Source organism: Lepisma saccharinum, chromosome 11, assembly GCF_977018435.1.
Source record: "Lepisma saccharinum chromosome 11, izLepSacc3.1, whole genome shotgun sequence".
Lineage (NCBI taxonomy): Eukaryota > Metazoa > Arthropoda > Insecta > Zygentoma > Lepismatidae > Lepisma > Lepisma saccharinum.
Genome location: NC_139239.1, coordinates 24,036,706 through 24,056,381, shown reverse-complemented (window position 1 = coordinate 24,056,381; position 19,676 = coordinate 24,036,706).

Sequence of the window (19,676 nt, the reverse complement as noted above, 5' to 3'; positions counted from 1 at the left end):
CACATGTTACTTGAATACAGACTAACTTCTTCCTTGATTTCTTTAAGATTTCAACATTTCCTTACGTATTCATTATACATTTATGTAATATTGCCAAAAAAAACTAGTTTCTATATTTTTCTTAATCATGTCGTAATGTATTTCGTCCTCTCCCTCTCTCCAGAATTTCTATCTATACTTTCTCTTATTACCAAATTCTGTCTTTTCTGTTTCCTGTTCAGATTTTATACGCAAAAGTTGTTAATTCCTCTTTCCGTTCTTCTCACCTTTCCACGTAGCACTTGCCGTCTTCCGTGGCGGAGTGGTTAGCACATCGCGCTACGACGCCAGGGGTCCCAGGTTCGAATCCCGGTCTGGGCATGGATGTGTGTGAGTGTCCATTTATCAATTTCATCATGTCATTACTCATCCCCATCTTCGCAAATTAGCCATAAATGGCACAAGAGCGAAGTAAAAATAAAGCAAATCAATCAATCCATGTAGTACTTGGTTTCCCCCTCACTTTCTCTAAGAACAGACCCACAGTTATAAGCTGTTTGCAGCACCGCGCACTGCTTTGCTTTGCCAACTCGCTTTCCGCCTCTTCTCTTTCGTTATGCGCGACTTTGCTTTATAGATTTCTGGGACAGAATATACAGTTGAAAGTGGGACTCGAACCACAATGTGCCTCCATCGGGTGCATAGCTGTTTTAAAAAGAGCGGGATTTATTGCTGACAAGAATTAATTTAAGTTGGTGCTGTATGACATAATAAGTATATTGCAAAATGACGTTGCAATTTAAGCTGAGAGAGTACTGTTATTTTGATGTCAATATGTAGGAATTAAATAAACACATACGTGCTATAAAGGCATTCGGTAACAGTTACACTTACAATGTTAGAGAATTTTAAAAATAAGCTATTATTTTTCGTCATAAAAACCGATAATATATAACATGGTCATGTATTTTATTAGAAGAAGATGGAAAGTACGGAAGTTTATTCTACAGAGCATTCCCTGACATTCGCTACGAGACTCGGCCTGGCATCAGCACTTGTCTTTCCCGGTGAACGGGTCCGCGACAGTCGGACGCTACAGTCTGTTTTTCTCGCTCTCCCTGCCTTCGCTCTCTTTCTGTTGACGTTGCAGACTGATGCCAGTATAATCTTCCCTCGGAAGTTGTGTTGTGTCGTGTCCGTGTGTTGAAGATTGTGGCTTAATATGGCACCTCAAGAGTTTACATTACAACAAGGGATTTATCTTGTCGAGTGTTGCTTGCCGCCGAGTCTCGCAGCGAATGTCGGGGAATGCTCTGTAGAATGATGGGGAGGGGCAGGGTGGAAAGTCAGGAGGCGCCAGAAATCCACCTCGTTCGGGTGAAAATTTTATCTTGTATCGCCCCTGGTTTCCAAGCTTCACAATCCAATTTGCAATTTGGGTAGGAAGGTTATGTAGACAAAAGCAACGTTTTTGCATTTAACCATTAAAACGAGATTCTTTGAACGTAAGCAGCTTGCATTTGTCAAATTATTCGGTACCTCCAGTCCTGATTAGCCTATCTGTGCATAAAGTGAATTTAAACACCAGTGTTTAGCGAGAGTACCTGTTCCCTTGTATTCAGATAAAAAAATATTTTTTGCAGCTGTTATTTTCTCCAGATGCTGTGAATAACATTGTCTCTTCCTTACCTTTACGCATTTACATGCTATATACGTATGTTGTTCATACTTAAACGTGTAATCTTTCGAGACTGGAAACGAGTTTTTTTTTGTTTTTGCTTTATGTCCACTTTAGGCACAGATAGGCTAATTGGGACTGGACCTACAGTTTAAAGTGGGTTACCGCTACGCCATCGGGGATGCCCTTTCGAGACTCGAGACGAGAACATTTTTTTATATATAAATCGAGAAGAGGTCCAGAACGGGACAGGTATTTACGACTATAAACGAGACCGAGAGAATGTCTCGTCTCGTCCCAATGTTTGTTTTAAGTTCACTTTATCCCCAGATAGGTCAATCCGAACTGGAATAACAGTTTAAATTGTGACCCGAACCGTTGTACAAAGTGCCTTGACCGGTAATCGAACTCGGGACTCCTTGATCACAAGGCGACAGCGTGACTACAACGCCATGGGTGGTTACTCGCCTCGTCTCGTTTCGATAACATCCCTATATCGCGTTTGTTACAACCTGTCCCGGTTCCCGCGCTAGCTGATCGCTGGCTATTCTCGGTGCTAGTGAAAGTCAAAGCTAGGCAGCCAATTAAAATACTCAACGTGGCAACAGCGTCTACGTAAGCGCCTCTCTTCTGGCTTCCATTCGCTCCTCGCTGCCCAGCAGACGATTTTTTCCTCGTTTCTCATTGGCACCGAAACTGTCGAGCGATCCCTAGCGCGGGAAACGGGACAGGTTCTAGTTGTTGGACGGGTCAACTAAAAGCACACCCGATTGAGCTCCTTCCTCAACCGACGTCAGCTCGGAATGCCTTCGTTTTATGTTACGTTTGCCTGATTTAGTTCTCTTAACTCAAGTAAAAAAAGAGATTACTTGAAAAACAAAATTAACGAAATTGAAACAAACAGCAAAAATAAAAATATCAGAGATTTATATAAAGGTGTAAATGAGTTTAGAAAGGGGTGGCAACCTAAAGTAAACTTGATAAAAGATAAAGGCGGTGAATTTCTAGCTGACCCAAGCGATATTCTAAATAGATGGAAGAACTACTTTAATGACCTTTTAAATGTCCATGTAGGAGATAAATCAGAAGTAAATGAAGTCCACACAGCAGAACCTTTAGTTCCAGAACCTAACTTGACTGAAGTTAAAGATGCTATTAAAAGGCTAAAAAATAACAAAGCACCTGGCATTGATTTAATACCAGCTGAGTTAATTAAATATGGTGGAAATTCATTAATATGTCAAATTCATAAATTAATTTGTTTAATATGGAATAAAGAAGAAATCCCTCAACAGTGGAAAGAATCCATAATTGTTCCTGTGTTTAAAAAAGGTGATAAGATGAACTGCAATAATTACCGTGGAATTTCTCTACTCTCAACAACATATAAAATATTATCTAACATTCTTTTAACAAGACTAACCCCATATGCTAATGAAATTATAGGTGATTATCAATGTGGATTTAAACGTAACAGATCAACTACAGATCAAATTTTTCACATCAGACAGACACTTGAAAAAAAGTGGGAATATAATCAAAATGTCCATCAACTATTCATTGATTTCAAAAAAGCATATGATTCGGTCAAAAGAGATAAATTATATAATATATTAGTAGAGTTTGGAATACCTAAGAAGCTTATTAGTATGATAAAAATATGCACCAGTGAAACAGAAAGTAAAATTCGTGTGGGTATTAATATGTCTGACAAATTTGCAATTCATGATGGATTAAAACAAGGAGATGCATTATCTCCATTGCTCTTTAATTTTGCCTTAGAATATGCTGTTAGGAAGGTAAAAGAATCTAAAGAAGGACTAAAATTAAATGGTGTGACTCAGTTGTTAGCATATGCAGATGATGTAGACTTACTGGGGGATGATGTGAATACAATTAAGAATAATGCTAAAATATTTTTCAAAACTGCTAAAGAGATAGGTTTGGAAGTTAACAAAGAGAAAACTAAATATATGATTACAGGCCGAAACCAAGTGTTAGGTAATAATCAAAATCTAATTATTGATAACAACTCGTTTGAACCAGTTTCCAAATTCAAATACTTAGGAGTAATATTAACAAATGAAAATTATATTAAAGAGAAAATAAAAAGTAGGCTTAATTCAGGAAATGCATGTTACTTCTCTCTTCATAAACTTTTGTCTTCTCGTTTAATATCTAAGAAACTAAAAGTTAAAATATACAAAACAGTAATTTTGCCTGTAGTATTATATGGATGTGAAACTTGGTCCCTTACATTGAAAGAGGAACATAAATTGAGAGTATTTGAAAATAAGATCCTTAGGAAAATCTTTGGACCTAAAAGGGATGAGGAGACAGGTGAGTGGAGAAGGTTACATAATTTAGAACTACATAATTTGTATTCATGTCCAGATATTGTTAGAATGATTAAATCAAGAAGACTTAGGTGGGCAGGCCATGTGGCACGAATGGGAGAGGAAAGAGGAGTTTACAGGATTCTTGTTGGGAAACCTGATGGTAAGAGACCTGTAGGAAGGCCAAGACGAAGATGGAGGGACAACGTTGAGATGGACCTAAGGGAAATCGGTAGGGATGGAAAAGAGTATATAGATCTTGCTCAAGATAGGGAAAGATGGAAGGCCTGTGTTGCTGCAGCCATGAACCTTCGGGTTTAAGAAGGCTAGAGAGTTAGTTAGCTAGTTAGTTCTCTTAACATAAACATACTGCAATGAATATTTAGGGCTTTGCAAAAAATGTATGATAACTATGCCTAACAAGCCTAACCTAACAACGATAACCTTTACCGTGATGTTAGTTGACAAAGGAGCTCAAGCGGGTTCGATTAATGAGACCCTTGTTCGGCAGGTGCGATATGATCGTCTCACGCCGAATAAAGAGACATGGGCTCTTCAAGTATGTAAAAATAAACGAACATTCACTGCGTATGCGCAACCACCAGACCAAGGCGACACGATGTACGATAGCTGCCCAGTCCGAACAACAAGCGACTTTTGCAACTTGTCGCGTCATTCTCTGTACGAAAGGTTGCACTTATTTCTAAACCAGTTTTCAGACTATAGCGACAAGCTACACGTGCCACTTGGAAACCAACCTTCTGAGATTAATGTAACTTTTCGTATGGGAATGGCACAAAACTTCACGTGTCGCTTGTTTGCGTGTCGCTCGGATTGGAATGTTTTCTCATTATCATGCTTCATGTCGCCTCGTGTTTGTATTGTGGTCACGCATGAGTAAGTGATGTTTCTTACAGACTGGAAATGTTCTTGTCTCTTTAGCTTCCTGAGGGTTGGCTTTCAATTAACGTGTCGTTTGTTGCCTGTAACTTGTCATCCGTCTGAAAACTGCCTTTCATGGAGCAACACGAGTCGCTTGAGGATTTCACGTTGTCTTATGCGGCCTGCCATGCTTTTACGGTGTGATAAGTTGCTGTTGATCGACTCGTTCCAAAGCGACATGTGTCGCGTGTCGCTTCGGTCTGAAATCTCTCTCAGAGTAAAGCGACAAGTATCACGTTGAAACAACATCCAGAAATTAATGCAACCTTTCACACAGAAACTACACGACAAGCATCATCTGTCACCGGGATGGACCATTTTCTCAACAGTGTGAGTTCATCGTGTCGCCTCGATATGTCAGTCGCGTATGCACAGTGTATACATTGGACGTACCCATGTCGCTTGTCACGTGTCTTCCGTCTGAAAGCCGCCTTAAAGGGATTGTAAATACCATCAACTCTTGATACAACTAATCAAACAATAACACTTCCTTGTGTGCCGCAGCGCAGTTCAATTGTCTGCACACTCGATTAGGCCTCACGTCCATTTAACGAGGGCGGCAAGGGAGCAGTGAGAATTAAACCCCTTCACCGGGGACCGCTTAGGGTAAGTGGACAGAATTAGTGCAAATGGCTCTGGACGCTCAAATCATGCATGCGTAAATGTGTTCCTTAGTGTCGATGAACGACGTGGTCATCAACGAGCCTCCACCATCACCCAGAATGGAAACTCGCATTTCACCGAACACTGTTGTGCAGGCACGTATGTAGAGCTATATTTTGAGAGGTGTCAGTACCACGTTGGTTGGTTGATTTGGTGTTTTAAGTCCACTTTAATCGGGACTGGACCTACAGCTTAAAGTGGGATACAAACCACTTGTGCCTCCACCAGGTATCGAACCCGGGACACCTTGATTAAAAGGGTTCGACGCTAATATTGCTCCATCGTGGAGGCCTTGGTAGGCTAATAAGATTAATATGTCTAATAATAATAACATTATTAGTATTAAACTTAGTCTATTATTATTATTACTTGAACAGGTAATACGATTACATAAGAATATAGATACAACATCATGTATTCATTATTCTAGCTTATGTCTAGTTACTGTCACTAAATTTGTATAAAAACAGTTATCCTAGCAAAAAATCAATATCAAAACACTTTTCAAATGCATTATTTATTAAATACCGAAGAAGTTTGTTAGGTTCAGCTGATTAAAAAAAAGTCCTTGATCATTATTGGGCGTATTTTTATTAGTAGTGATACACATGAATTTTCTCAGGAACTGTCAACATATAGCTGAATAATCCCATTCTAATCATTACCTTTATGTTAAGTTGTGCAAACGTTTCTAGCTTTTTGAAGTATGAAAACGATTGTCACTCTTTCGCTAGCTCTCTTTCATACATATCCTCACATTCAACCTCATTCTAGGGATCAATTCAATGATCACTTTAACAAATTCCATGCTCTACTTTAATATGGTATTTTTCAATAATTGTGTGAATAAAATCCAATTTGCTTATGTGTTGACCTAATATTTCCTTCACGCTCATATCGTGCGTTTCACTTCTTCTAAAATGCCTTCAATTGCTTGCGATAAATAATAATAACATAATTCTGTCAGACGCTTTCTTGCCTTGTTTGAATAATATAATTTATATAATCACATTTACAATATTATTTTGTTGGCATCCACTATAAAATGCTCAATTAACTTATTAGTCTTTCATAATAAGATGTTCAGCCAATGTGGCTTTGCTAAAATCTTAGCTTTACGGTTAATCACTTTGAATATTATGTTCAAATACCTAGCTAACTAAATAACTAACTCTCTCTTATAGTCCTGAAACCGAAGGTTTATTGGCTAATCCGCCTAGGTGTGCCATCTCTCTGTCACCTTGGAAGATCATCCAATCTTGGTCATCCGAACCAATTCTTAGGTCCATTTTCCAAACGAATATAGAAATATTTCTATTTAATAAATCGTCAAATAAATGAGTAATTTTTTGTGGACTCTTTATAATATTAATTAATCATAAAATTTATTAAACCATTCACCGATAATATAATTTAATCTTTCGATTTTAAAATGTATTTTCAGTTTTCTACGTTACACGATATTATACAAAAGCATCATCGAACAACAGTAGCCGTAATATAACACATTGCTTTAAAATATTGCGACTTTAAAGAAACAAATGAAACCATTTGGCAGAAAAGTACGGATTTCACCATTGTAAACACATAAATGAGTCTTCCTTGTACAAAATCGATGGGTCGTATCAAACGTTTTGCGTATATATATATATATTTTGGAATTGCAACAGGCCATAAATAACTGTCAGAATTCCCATAGGAGTTGAGGAGGGAAAATGATTTATGGGGACAAGCAGTTATAAATCGGGTATACAATTGAGGATTGGTATTATACGTACCATGCAAATATCAGAGCGGCGAAGCTGTTTATGACGATTGGGCCACCAGATGTCAGTGGCATCGAGAAAGGAAACTACTCCTTCATTTCAGTGACATCTGTGTCGAGTTGTTTTATTTTTTTATGTCTTTTCTGGAAGTTTTTGTCTCCTCAAACTCGTGCATTTTTCCTTCAAGAAAACTTGGTAAATATCAACGATCGCTGAAAGTTAACGAGTCTTTTGAAACTTTAAATCAAGAAAACTACTTGAAGTTGATTTCATTGAAGTTAACTTCCAAGTCCAATTTAGGTCTTATTGTGTGGCCATATGTACAAGAGAAACTCATTAAGTTTATTTACAATATGAATACTTCCATACATGCGTCCTATGTTGCCGCAGAACGTCTTCAGTGATATTCAATTTCGCGCCATGTGCTGTTCAACATTGCTTGACTGACACCTGTGTCAGTTAACCTTCTTCTCATTGTGACCAGATCTGGTACACTTGTTGCGGAAAGTCTGTTCTTGACATAACCCCACAGGAAAAAGTCGAAGGGGATTATGTCTGGCGATCGTGGTGGCCAGGGTGTCGGACTGTCGGGCCCAACCCACTTGCCAAACGCGACAGGAACTCAGAACGAGTAATTCCCAATAGGTCCGTCTAGTTCGCTAACTTTTTGACACTCGGTGTAGTTTAGGTGTAGACCGGTGTCATGCCGGTGAAATGACGTTCGACCAACTATATGAATAGCGGTGTTCAAGTTCAGAATATTTAACAAATGCCGCCTGTCTGCTGTTTTAAACGTTCATTCGATTAGTTAGCAAGCACCACGTGGTCATACACCACATGTTACACCGCTCTAGAAGGTAGTGCAAACTGCGCAGACACCAAATACACAACTTGACACCAAATCGACGAAGTAGACGAGTCGGTGTTGCACCGTGTAACGAACTAGACTGTTCAGCACAAAGAGAGTCAAAGAGTACAGCGAACTAGACGGGGCTAATGTGGTGGTGCACTATCTTGCTGAAAAATGTACCATTGGTTGCAATCCATTGAGTTGAGGTGCCACAAAGCGTTGCATCATGTCCAGGTAGATGTTAGCTGCGATTGTAAGAAAGAAAGGACCAATGACTCGGTCATGCATCAACCCCACCAAACATTAAATTTAGGGTTCTCTCTTCCATGTTCCATGACCTGTTCACTTTCCTAGAGATGTGGAAAGTAGCATCGTTTGTAAAACACACACGCTTCAGGTACTCATTTTCGTCATCGTTCAGTTGCAAAATCTCGGTCACAAAATCAGCACGATGAGGGTAGTCATCTCGTCTCACAGTTTGCAGTATCTGCACTTTATAGGCATACAAGTGGAGCAGGGTGCGAAATCCTGGGGGAACGGGGGGATTTTCCCCCACCAACAATCTTCTCCTCAAAAATCCCCCATAAAAATTTTTCGGGAAGAGTTTTTGTTCTGTACTAAGAATAATATCGAATACATACACAAATTAGTGTAGTTGTGAGTAATGAATGCATTCTTTCTCAAGAGATCATTAACAAATCTACATCAATACGCACAATAAAATTAAAACAAAAATGCAAAACAATAATAACTATGAAATCTAATTGATTTATATTAACATAAAGCAAAATCTAAATAAAAACTTACACATAATAAAACCATTTCAACTATTTCATAATTTATTAACATCTTTAACCAGTTGGTAAATATCTGATAATATCTGACTCGCGTACTTTGTGTGTACATGCTCTAATATTGTACAAATAATCAACCTATTATTGTCTATTTTCATTGTAATGAACTGGGTAAATATTGTCAGTTTCAAAATAGTTACATATTTTATATAAACGAATTGAATAGCTACAATATATTGGAAAAGCATTATTTACGTCTTTTGTCATTTTCACATTTTTAAACGTAATTTAAGAATAATTGTTTTCCGTCATTTCGTGCGCTCGCCGACACGGTTCGCCTATTTGGAAAGTTTTTAATGTAACGTTATCTGTGTACGGGCTCTAATATGGCACAAATATTCTATTATTGTATATTTTCTTAATAATAAACTGGGTAAGTAGAAACCGTTTCAAAATAGTTAGTTCGATGTTTTATGTAACACGGATTCAATAGGGACACTAAATTGGAAAAGCAATATTTTACGTCTTTTGTTACTTTCACATTCTTAAAAGTGGTGGAAATTATTGATTATTTTTCATCGTCATTCCTCTGAAATTTCTATACCTTGCCTCTGTAAAGAATTCTGATGCTCATATCTTGAAATTTGAAAAGTCTAGCATAATTCCCTTACAGTAGTTTTCGGGGTGAAAACAATTTATTTAAGTTCCCTAACAAACGTCCGTTTCCATGGGCAACAACAAGCACGGCAAACTCTAAAGAATTATTTGTAATTATATCCCTAAACATTTAAACAAGCACGATGTAGATATTTTTTGCATTGAGTATAACAATGTATGCGTAATTGTATCTGGACTGAATCATCTCCTTATTATGTAGATGTCACCCATGTTTGAGGCACATTTCCAAAACCTAGGCTATCGCTGAAGCCCAGATTAAATACAGAAAATAATCGACTATCAAATGTGACTGATGCTTCACTCTCAAACAACGACCGCGGGAAAAAATGATAGTATAAAACCCGCGACTCCTGTGCACCGTACTCCAGCGACGAGAGGAGGGGGAGAGTGGACCATGCGTCCTTATGGCCCGAGCTCAACGGAAGAAAAGTGAAAAACTAAATATGCTGACCAAGGCAGTAATTTATTTTATTAAAAACATAAAACTAAAACGTAACGTTTCAACCTTCTAGCAAGGTCTTCATCAGACTCTGTATCAAGTACAAAAGTAACAAGGTACACAAAAAGGGTATTATATACCGCGTGAGGCACCTAAAAGTACCACCTGAAATAGCGAAGAAACCAGAAACAGTAGCGATGTGAGGTTTGCGGGAAACAATAATATCAAATGGGGCTCGTAAATCGGAGGTATGGGGTGGGTCGAAAAATATCGACAAATGGGGCATCTGGAGCAAAGTCATATTTTTTTAAATGGAACGATATACAATAACATGCATAATATAAATGAGCACACGCAGAGAAACACAACGCTGTTGGTCTCATGCATCTACTGCACATAGGAACGAAGATATGGCCATGTGAAAATATGTAAACAAACTAACAAGTGGCCCACTTGACCGTCAGTACCACGGCATGTACAAGTATGAGATGTCGGAAGCCATTGGACAAGATGAAGACAGAACCTGTTAAAGGAAGAAAAAATACAGTAGACATCGTCAGCACCATGTATTTGACAGTGTTACAGCATAATGAAAATGACCATGACAGTATGTCGAAGAACCACTGCGTAAGAAGCGAAAACCTGTCAAAGTGTGTATTCAAAGTGGTGGCCGTCAGCTGCGATACAGGCAACGAGGCGCCCACGCAAAGATCGTTGCACAGAATGTAGCATCTCGTAGGGAATGTCCCTACAGGCCGCAGTAATGCGGTGTTGCATATCCTCTGGAGTTGTTGGCACATCCCGGTAGACAATGTCCTTCAGCTTTCCCCACAGGAAAAAGTCTAACGGTGTGAAATCTGGGGAACGAGCCGGCCATTTGACAGGCCCTCCACGTCCAATCCAACGATTTGGAAATGTATGTTCCACACATGCTGTAGCGCGTCTTGCACTGGGAGCTGGGCACCCGTCATGTTGGTACCACATTTTCCTCCTTGTCTGAAGTGGTATGTCCTCCAATAGTACAGGCAGTTCATGTTGTAAAAACTGTATGTATCGGTCAGCATTCAGTGTCCCTTGTATAAAAAAAGGGCCAATGAGATGTTCACCCACTATACCACACCACACGTTCACACTCCATGGGCGCTGGCGTTCCACTTGGCGAAGCCAATGTGGATTTGTCACCGACCAATAGTGCATGTTCCTGAGGTTGACATTTCCATGATTGGTAAAAGTTGCCTCGTCAGTGAAGAGGATACGTGACAAATCGGGTGTGTCGTGTCGTAACATCCATGTGCAAAACCGAACACGGTCCACAAAATCATTCCCGTGAAGTTCCTGATGGAGGAAGATATGATATGGGTGAAACTTGTGTGTGTGCAGAATGCGCAATACACTTCGCTGACTCATCCCAGCGTCCCTGGCAATTTCACGGGAGCTAACGTGCGGATTCACAGCAACGGCGGCGAGAACATTTGTTGCACCTGCCTCACCTGTAGTTGGCTTGTTCCGCACACGTGCTCGTGGTGTTACACTTCCGGTGTCTCTTAATTTAATAAATAACTTACCAAACAGACGTCGAGAAGGCTGTCGTCTGTCCGGATATCTCTCTGCGTACACACGGTAGGCTTCTGAGGCATTCTTTCGGCATTCCCCATAAATCAGGATCATGTCCGCTTTTTCTATGTTTGTGAACACCATAATCTTCGCTCTTACCACTTCGACTGCTTGCTATGAACTAACACGATCTCGTGGACCTGCTATCAAAACTTGCTCTGCGTAAAGGCAGTTCTGTCAGGCACCTGAGAAGTCTTACATGCCGTGGTACTGACGGTCAAGTGGGCCACTTGTTATTTTGTTTACATATTTTCACATGGCCATATCTTCGTTCCTATGTGCAGTAGATGCATGAGACCAACGGCGTTGTGTTTCTCTGCGTGTGCTCTTTTATATTATGCATGTTATTGTATATCGTTCCATTTACAAAAATATGACTTTGCTCCAGATGCCCCATTTCTCGATATTTTTCGACCCAACCCATACCTCCGATTTACGAGCCCCATTTGATATTATTGTTTCCCGCAAACCTCACATCGCTACTGTTTCTGGTTTCTTCGCTATTTCAGGTGGTACTTTTAGGTGCCTCACGCGGTATACACAAACATTACTCCCTCCAGACTATTAGAAAGTTGTTAGGAACTTTCTAGCAGGTGGCTTTCACTTGCCAACTGTACTTTCACCTAAAAGGCTAAATATAATTACTTTCATATAGAATGTGGTTGGACTTTTTATCTCACGCTCTTTTTCCTTCATTTTTCTCCCTTCTCCTCTCCTCTTTCTCTCTTGTCATTTCCACTCTTTCTAACACCTTCTTCCATTCTTTGTTTAACTTCCGTCCCCCATTCCAGTTCATTGTGTCTTCTTCACCTTTCTTCTCTATTTCCTTGGCTTCCTTCCATTTTCTCACTAGCATTCTCTTCTCCCTTGCTATCTGCTTAGCCTCATCCCACTCTATGTCATGTCCTGTTTCTCTCGTGTGTTTAAATATTGCATTTCTCTCTCTCTTAAGTCGTACATCATTGGTATGTTGTTTCATCCTGTATTTCAGCCTTTTTTCGTTTCTCCTATGTACACACTCTGACATTCTTTACATTTCACTTCGTAGATAATCCCTTCCTCTTCTCTGTTTTCCTTTTTCTTGCTTGCATTCTTCGCTATTCCTAAGGTGCTTCTCCCTCCCTTCCTGTAAGTTTTAATTAGAAACTTAGAAACAAGACTTAATGGTGTTATAATCGGAAGAAAAGGCTGCGCGAGGATTTTTCGTCCAAGATTTGTTTTCCTTGTGCTCGCTCTATACATGGGGATGGACTTCTTTGCTTTAAAACAACCACCAGACTTCAGCGGTTAAATTCTTCCCCGACAAGCGCCTGGGGGTGGTCGGTGACGTATTTGTAGTGGCTTCTTAGACAGGGAACTCTTCGTTTTGCAAGGGCGGTAAAACCTTACAGCGATGCCAATGCACTAACCAGCAAGGGATTTTCCCAGGTAAGGGAATTTTTTAAACTAAACTACTATTACAGGAACGGGAAAATGAGTGACTGGCATGTGATAGGGATTTTGTCCTGTAGGCCAAAACAACACTGTCCCATCGAACACATGCAGAACTCTCAGGCCGCTGACCTTCAACCAACCACGCTTTACGATGTTTTCAACCCCTCTGCTGCTTTGTTTATGACTGGCTGGGGTAGACTGACTGGCCGGAGATGACAAAGGACATTTTGCGAGTGGAAATCGCGTTAAAGGAAGTTTAAGAAAATTAGGTTTCTTACTGTGTGGATTTTCTTATGTGTATTGAGTGAGTGAATTACGTATATATGTTTTGAATGATCTGTGCTGCGTCGTGTAGTGAACGAAAATGAATGACATAATTAACGAACTATTGCCGAAACAATTTACTCTGCTTTTGCATGAGGATAAACTTCAAATCGTGAGGATATGCAGGCCTCTGGCATTGCAAAGAAGAGAAGAATGGATTTGATTTGTTATTTTGCGTAGCTCTTCTGGCACTTTAGTTAATCGCGACGATGAGAATGAGTGACGATACGATGAAATTCATGAAGGGTCATTCACAAGGAATACCCATGTCCATGCCTGGATTTGACCCCGAGACCCCTGGCGTCATAGTGCGCTGTGCTAATAACCATTTTACCACAGAGGTTGCCAAGAGAAGAATGGAGTTCCTGTCCAAATTAAATATTCAAGGTAAGAAGTTTATTATACGCGTATATTTTATTCTCGCACGTAGGCCTACATAAATATTTCACAATATGGGCCTATATATTTTATAAATAACCATGAAATATTTGAAATGTTTTCCTTATTGTTTTTATATTAATGACACAGTGATATTTTTATAATTCTTAGTAAATTGTAATGTATGTATTTTAATCGCAATGTCACATCACCTTAAAATCCAAGAAATTGAACGAAAAAGAGTCTCCCATTTGAACATTATGATAAAAAGATATAGCCCAGGTTTTAAACCCAGCATACGCCACTGACGTAATTGTATCTGGACTGAATTTTCTTCATATGTAGATGTTAGTCTTGTTTGAGGCACCTTTCCTAACCAGGAGTTGATTCATATATTTGTTGATCTGTGAGAAATAATGTAGCTAGACAATTAAGAATTGAAGGAAACAATGTGTTCTGCAAAAAAATGCCCTTGGCAAACGGGTTGCTAAGGACATGAATAAGGGCATTTTCACACTTAAAAAAAGGGCAAAGTGAGCGATTTTTAAATTTTCTCGGCCTTTTTGGACAATTTAATTGGGGGGGAAGGGTCGTAATCGGGCATTTTTTGTATCCGGGGCTTCCTTCATGGAGAACATTCATGTCAGTGAGTGAGTGGTGAGATTGGAGCTTTATAGATATTGGATTGGATTTATTTACAAAGTAACAAATTTATTTATTTTTGGGTAATTAATAATAATAATAATATATTTTTAATTTAATAATTTATTTTTATTTTTAATAACATTATAAATATGTGTATCGTATAATTTATATGTATTTTTGTGGGGAGCGGGGTTGTAGATTAAGATCTTTCACCCTCCCACCAGTCCTAAATGATTTCGCACCCTGAAGTGAAGTCTCTTGTGCAGAATTCTTTGCACTATGGACCAGGGAATTCGGAGGTCAGGAAATGCACGACGAGTAGACTTGGAAGGGTTTTGTAGAAATGCTTCCTGCACAACATCAACACTCTCTCCGTCGATGGATGTTGGTCGTTTTGTTCCCGGACGGGCAGGGCCTCCCCGATGGCGCAGTTGTAGCGTCGTCGCCTTGTAATCAAGGGGTCCCGGGTTCGATTCGCGGTGGAGGCACATAAACTGTAGGTCTAGTCCCCATTAGCCTTCCTGTGCATAAAGTGGACTTAAAACACCAAATCAATCAATAAATGTTCCCGGACCGGAAGGCACACTATTGGTCTTCTTAAATTTGTCATACAACGCAAAATGCTTTTGTAATCAGGTGGTGGTGGTCGATATTCCTTTCGAAAATTTTCGCTGTGCAGCAATCGGTGACTTGGTCTCATGATGCCATAAAACACATTGCCGCACTGAATGCGTCCAGGCGCCAGAGCCTCGTTAGTCTGCAATGATGAAGTCCACAGTATCCTATTCGGGAGAGAGGTTGGCACTTGGGTTCCTTCCGAAGTCGACTCTTACACCACCTTGTGTGTGTGGCTAAAAGATATTTCATTTCTTCATTTATTTGGGAAAGCGACTTTGTGCCCACCCTGTATATGGCGAGATATACGGTAGAATAGAAGTACACAGGAAGGATTGATTTGATTTATTTTACTTCGCTTTCCAGCCACTTTTGGCTAATCGCGAAAATGAGAATAGGTGATATGATGAAATTGGTGAAGGGACATCTATACTCAGGCCTGGATTCGAACCCTGGACCCCTTGCGTCGTAACGTGCAGTGCTAACCACTCCGCCACGGAGGTCGGTTAAAGGAGAGGGGAAAAAGAGAGAGTACATGTAAAACTCACACATTGTCTACATTCATAGCTGCAGCTTCTGGATGCAAAATACTTACCACATGAAATAATTTCACTTTGGACCGGCACATATTCCGCATTCATCGCCAGATAAAAAGTTCAATTCATGAAGGAAGACTTGTTCGTGGCCTGTGCGGAATTGAAACGCGCCGCAGCGAAGGGAAACCTGGAGCCGTTCCAGGACAATCACCACACCCAACCCCTCTCCCTCCGGTTCCCGGTACGTGGTTCCAGCATTCCACCGCGCCACGCTCCGGGTGGAGGGGGGGGGGGGCGCTGTCTTTAATTGCAATGGACTCTAGTGTGCAGGTGACCTCCTCGTTTCCGCCGATCGATTCACTTTTAATCTAGAATTATTCCTGGCGTAAAAGAGGAGGAATCGAATTGTTTGTTTCATTCCGCATCGCCAGCTTTTTTTTCTTCTTTTTCTAAGCCCCCGTCTGCCGCGAAGGGGGTTGCGATTGAAATCTCTTTAATTAAATCACAATTTTGTGGCGTGTTCTGATTGTGGCTTACTTCTCTGGGGTAGAAATAACAAAAATGATTTTTGGGTTGAATATTCGTTAGGAGGGAAGCAATTAGGGAAAGCTTGTCGCTTTTAATCCGCGGCCCGCACGTTTGACATGGAAACATTGGACGGTTGTTGCTTTCCAAGAATTAAACCCGCTTCTTTGCGGTTTCAATTGAGACGTGACAGTCCAGAATTGCAGTCCGTCAAATTTATGCCACTCCCCTCCCCCCCCCCCACCTTTTAAAATTCAATATCTGACTTTTCTCTTTGCTTCCTTCCTTCACCGTCATCGAAGAGTTAATTGAATATTTCCGTACAGGAAGAACTAACTATAGCTGAAATGAAAACTAATAGTGCGTCAGGTATTTCCTGGGTCTCTTCGATTGCATAGTGGTAATGTTGTCACATTGTAATCAAAAGGTCCCGATGGAGGCGCATAGCGGGTCGAATCCCGCTTTAAACTGTAGGTCCTGTCCCGTTAAGCCAATCAGAGCATAAGGTGAACGCGAAACAAGAACACAAACAAACAAGGTAAGTATCACATATTTCCAACTAGAAATTATATTCTCAAAGAATTTTCTGTCAAAGCACCTGGCCTTGATTTAATACCAGCTGAGTTAATTAAATATGGGGGAAATTCGTTAATATGTCCAATTCATAAATTAATTTGTTTAATATGGAATAAAGAAGAAATCACTCAACAGTGGAAAGAATACATAATTGTTCCTGTGTTTAAAAAGGTGATAAAATGAACTGCAATAATTACCGTGGAGTTTCTCTACTCTCAACAAGATATAAAATATTATCTAACATTATTTTAACAAGACTAACCCCATATGCTAATGAAATTATAGATGATTATCAAAGTGGATTTAAACGTAACAGATCAACTACAGGTCAATTTTTTCACAACAGACACTTGAAAAAAAGTGGGAATATAATCAAAATGTCCATCAGCTATTCATTGATTTCAAAAAAGCATATGATTCGGTCAAAAGAGATAAATTATATAATATATTAGTAGAGTTTGGAATACCTAAGAAGCTTGTTAGTATGATAAAAATATGCACCAGTGAAACAGAAAGTAAAATTCGTGTGGGTATTAATGTGTCTGACAAATTTACAATTCATGATGGGTTAAAACAAGGACATGCAATAATTCTTGAATATTGAAGAAGGCTAGAGAGTTAGTTAAGTATTTTCTGGTCGAGGCTCTAAGGCATACTATAATGGCATTTCTTTAAAATTCATATTCATGGATGTACGGAAATTTGAAAACCATGTCAGTGACAATGTCGTCAATTAGTTATCACACACAAGCACTGTATCTATCTCTCACTCTCTTTGTGCGATATATATGCCTTGCTATATTTCCCCTTATATTCATGTATCTGGTGGCCTTTTCCCTCAAAGAAAATGTGATTCAAGAAAGGGTGGTGACTGAAAATTATGAAACTCACTAATTCGAATCTACGTATTTACAGTAGAAGTTATGAGCCCGTGGTCTACGAGTTGTGCGGCGAGGGATAGAAGGCGTACGATTTGTTGTGCGTTTTGGAAATATTAGCCTGTTACAAAGTTAGACTTGCATTGGCGACCATTCGAAAACCGCTCATCAAACCAAAAATGTTTGCCAACAAAATATTTTTTGATATTGAGAAACCTACCGAATGAGGAACACCTTTTGGATACTCCTCCCCCTGTACAGGGGTATCATGTTCAAATTGTAACCCCTCGAATTGCCGTATGCGTTTTTTTGTAAATTGAAGTTGGCAGATACTACGATTTATTGTCCATTCAGAAACTATTAACCACTATGTTCTGAATGACTATTATGTGACTTAAAACATCCTCGTACCAAACTGCAGAGTGAAAAACAGTAACTTCTGAACACAGTCGCTGAGGCAAATTGTCTTCTGGTCTGATCAGATCTCTAGTGGATTATGGCGGTCTGGTTAGCACATCGCACTATAACGCCAGGGGTCCCGGGTTCGAATCCTGGCCTGGTCATGGATGTTTGTGAGTGTCCATTCATCAATTTCATCACGTCATCACTCATCCACATCTTCGCAAATTAGCCAAAAGTGTCAAAAAGGCAAAGTAAAATAAAGCAAATCAATCTAATGAATTATAGTGGAGCACTTCTAACAAACAATGCAGTAAATTTGTATTTGTTCAAGCCTGAGTAACTCTCTTCTCGTGCGGTGTGAGCGTCCCGCCTGCACGCGGCGGCTCAAGGCCAATAAGGAGCATAGGAGTGGGATTGTGAGGTAAAACACACTGTGGAGAAACCACCTTTTGTTTTTCAGTCAGGATTACAATGCCACATTGCACTATCACTCACGGATCAGGTGACGATAGGTTTCCCACTGCACGAACGCGACCGACGAAGACTCCTGCCTTTCCACCTCTCTCCAACGACACAGTACCGCTGCTCGCTCTGCAGTCCACACCTGCAAAGGAGAACGCTCTTCCACAGATACGGTGAGTTGAACAGACCTGTCTTAGTTGAAGGTCGCCCTCCAACCTTTCAGCCAACCTTTCTTCATGTGTTTACTCATAATAGTAGACTAATCTTGGCTCTTGAGTGAAACTGAGTAACTTAATCTCTATACTCATTACATGTCTATTAAGGAGTAATTTGGAAGTTTATAACTGCACCATCAAGAATTGTGTTTTGGCATCCTGTATTCGATAAATTCATTATATTTGCTTATCTAGACCAGTAGACTAAGCAGCTAAAAACTTGGAGTTAGTTAAATTCACTTTACAACATTTGTTTAAACGAGATTTCTGAGTATGCAACGACCATTTTATTTTTGCTTCACAGAAGTGAAACTACAGTTCCGATAATTTCCCTGGTACAGTCAACGGCAAAGATAATGATAGGCAAATCGCCCACCACTATTTTCGTTCCTTTTTTATTCTACATCCTGTGTTATCTTTGATACGTTCTTGCAATTAGACGCGTCGTATTATTATACTATTAATATTAACTTAATAATACTCAGCGGTGAACGATGGGATTTGGTGAAGTACACAGACTCCTCTCAGGTACAGGGATAGTTATAGGCAAATACAATATTCACAGCACAGAGAAATAAAACCACATTACTGCAGTATGTATAAACTGAAAGGTTTTATTCTTTATTTATTGTAATTATAATGCAAATATACTTGAGACGAAGGCGAGGACTTCGCTCTGTCGATGAATTGACTCAACTAAAACGCATAAACTCAATGCGTGGCTATCGGCAAGCCTATGATCACATAGACCTAGCTTGCGCCCCGAACTACCACACCAAGAGATATGCAATGATAACTGAGCCAATATTTGCTCTTTAGCCTTTTATTTCCAAATTAATCCTTAGGCTAGCTTTATTATTTAACGTAGAATGGTTGCAGTATTGTGCATATCATCAATGCATGGCTATCGGCGTACCTATGATCACATAGGCCTAGCTTGCGCCCCG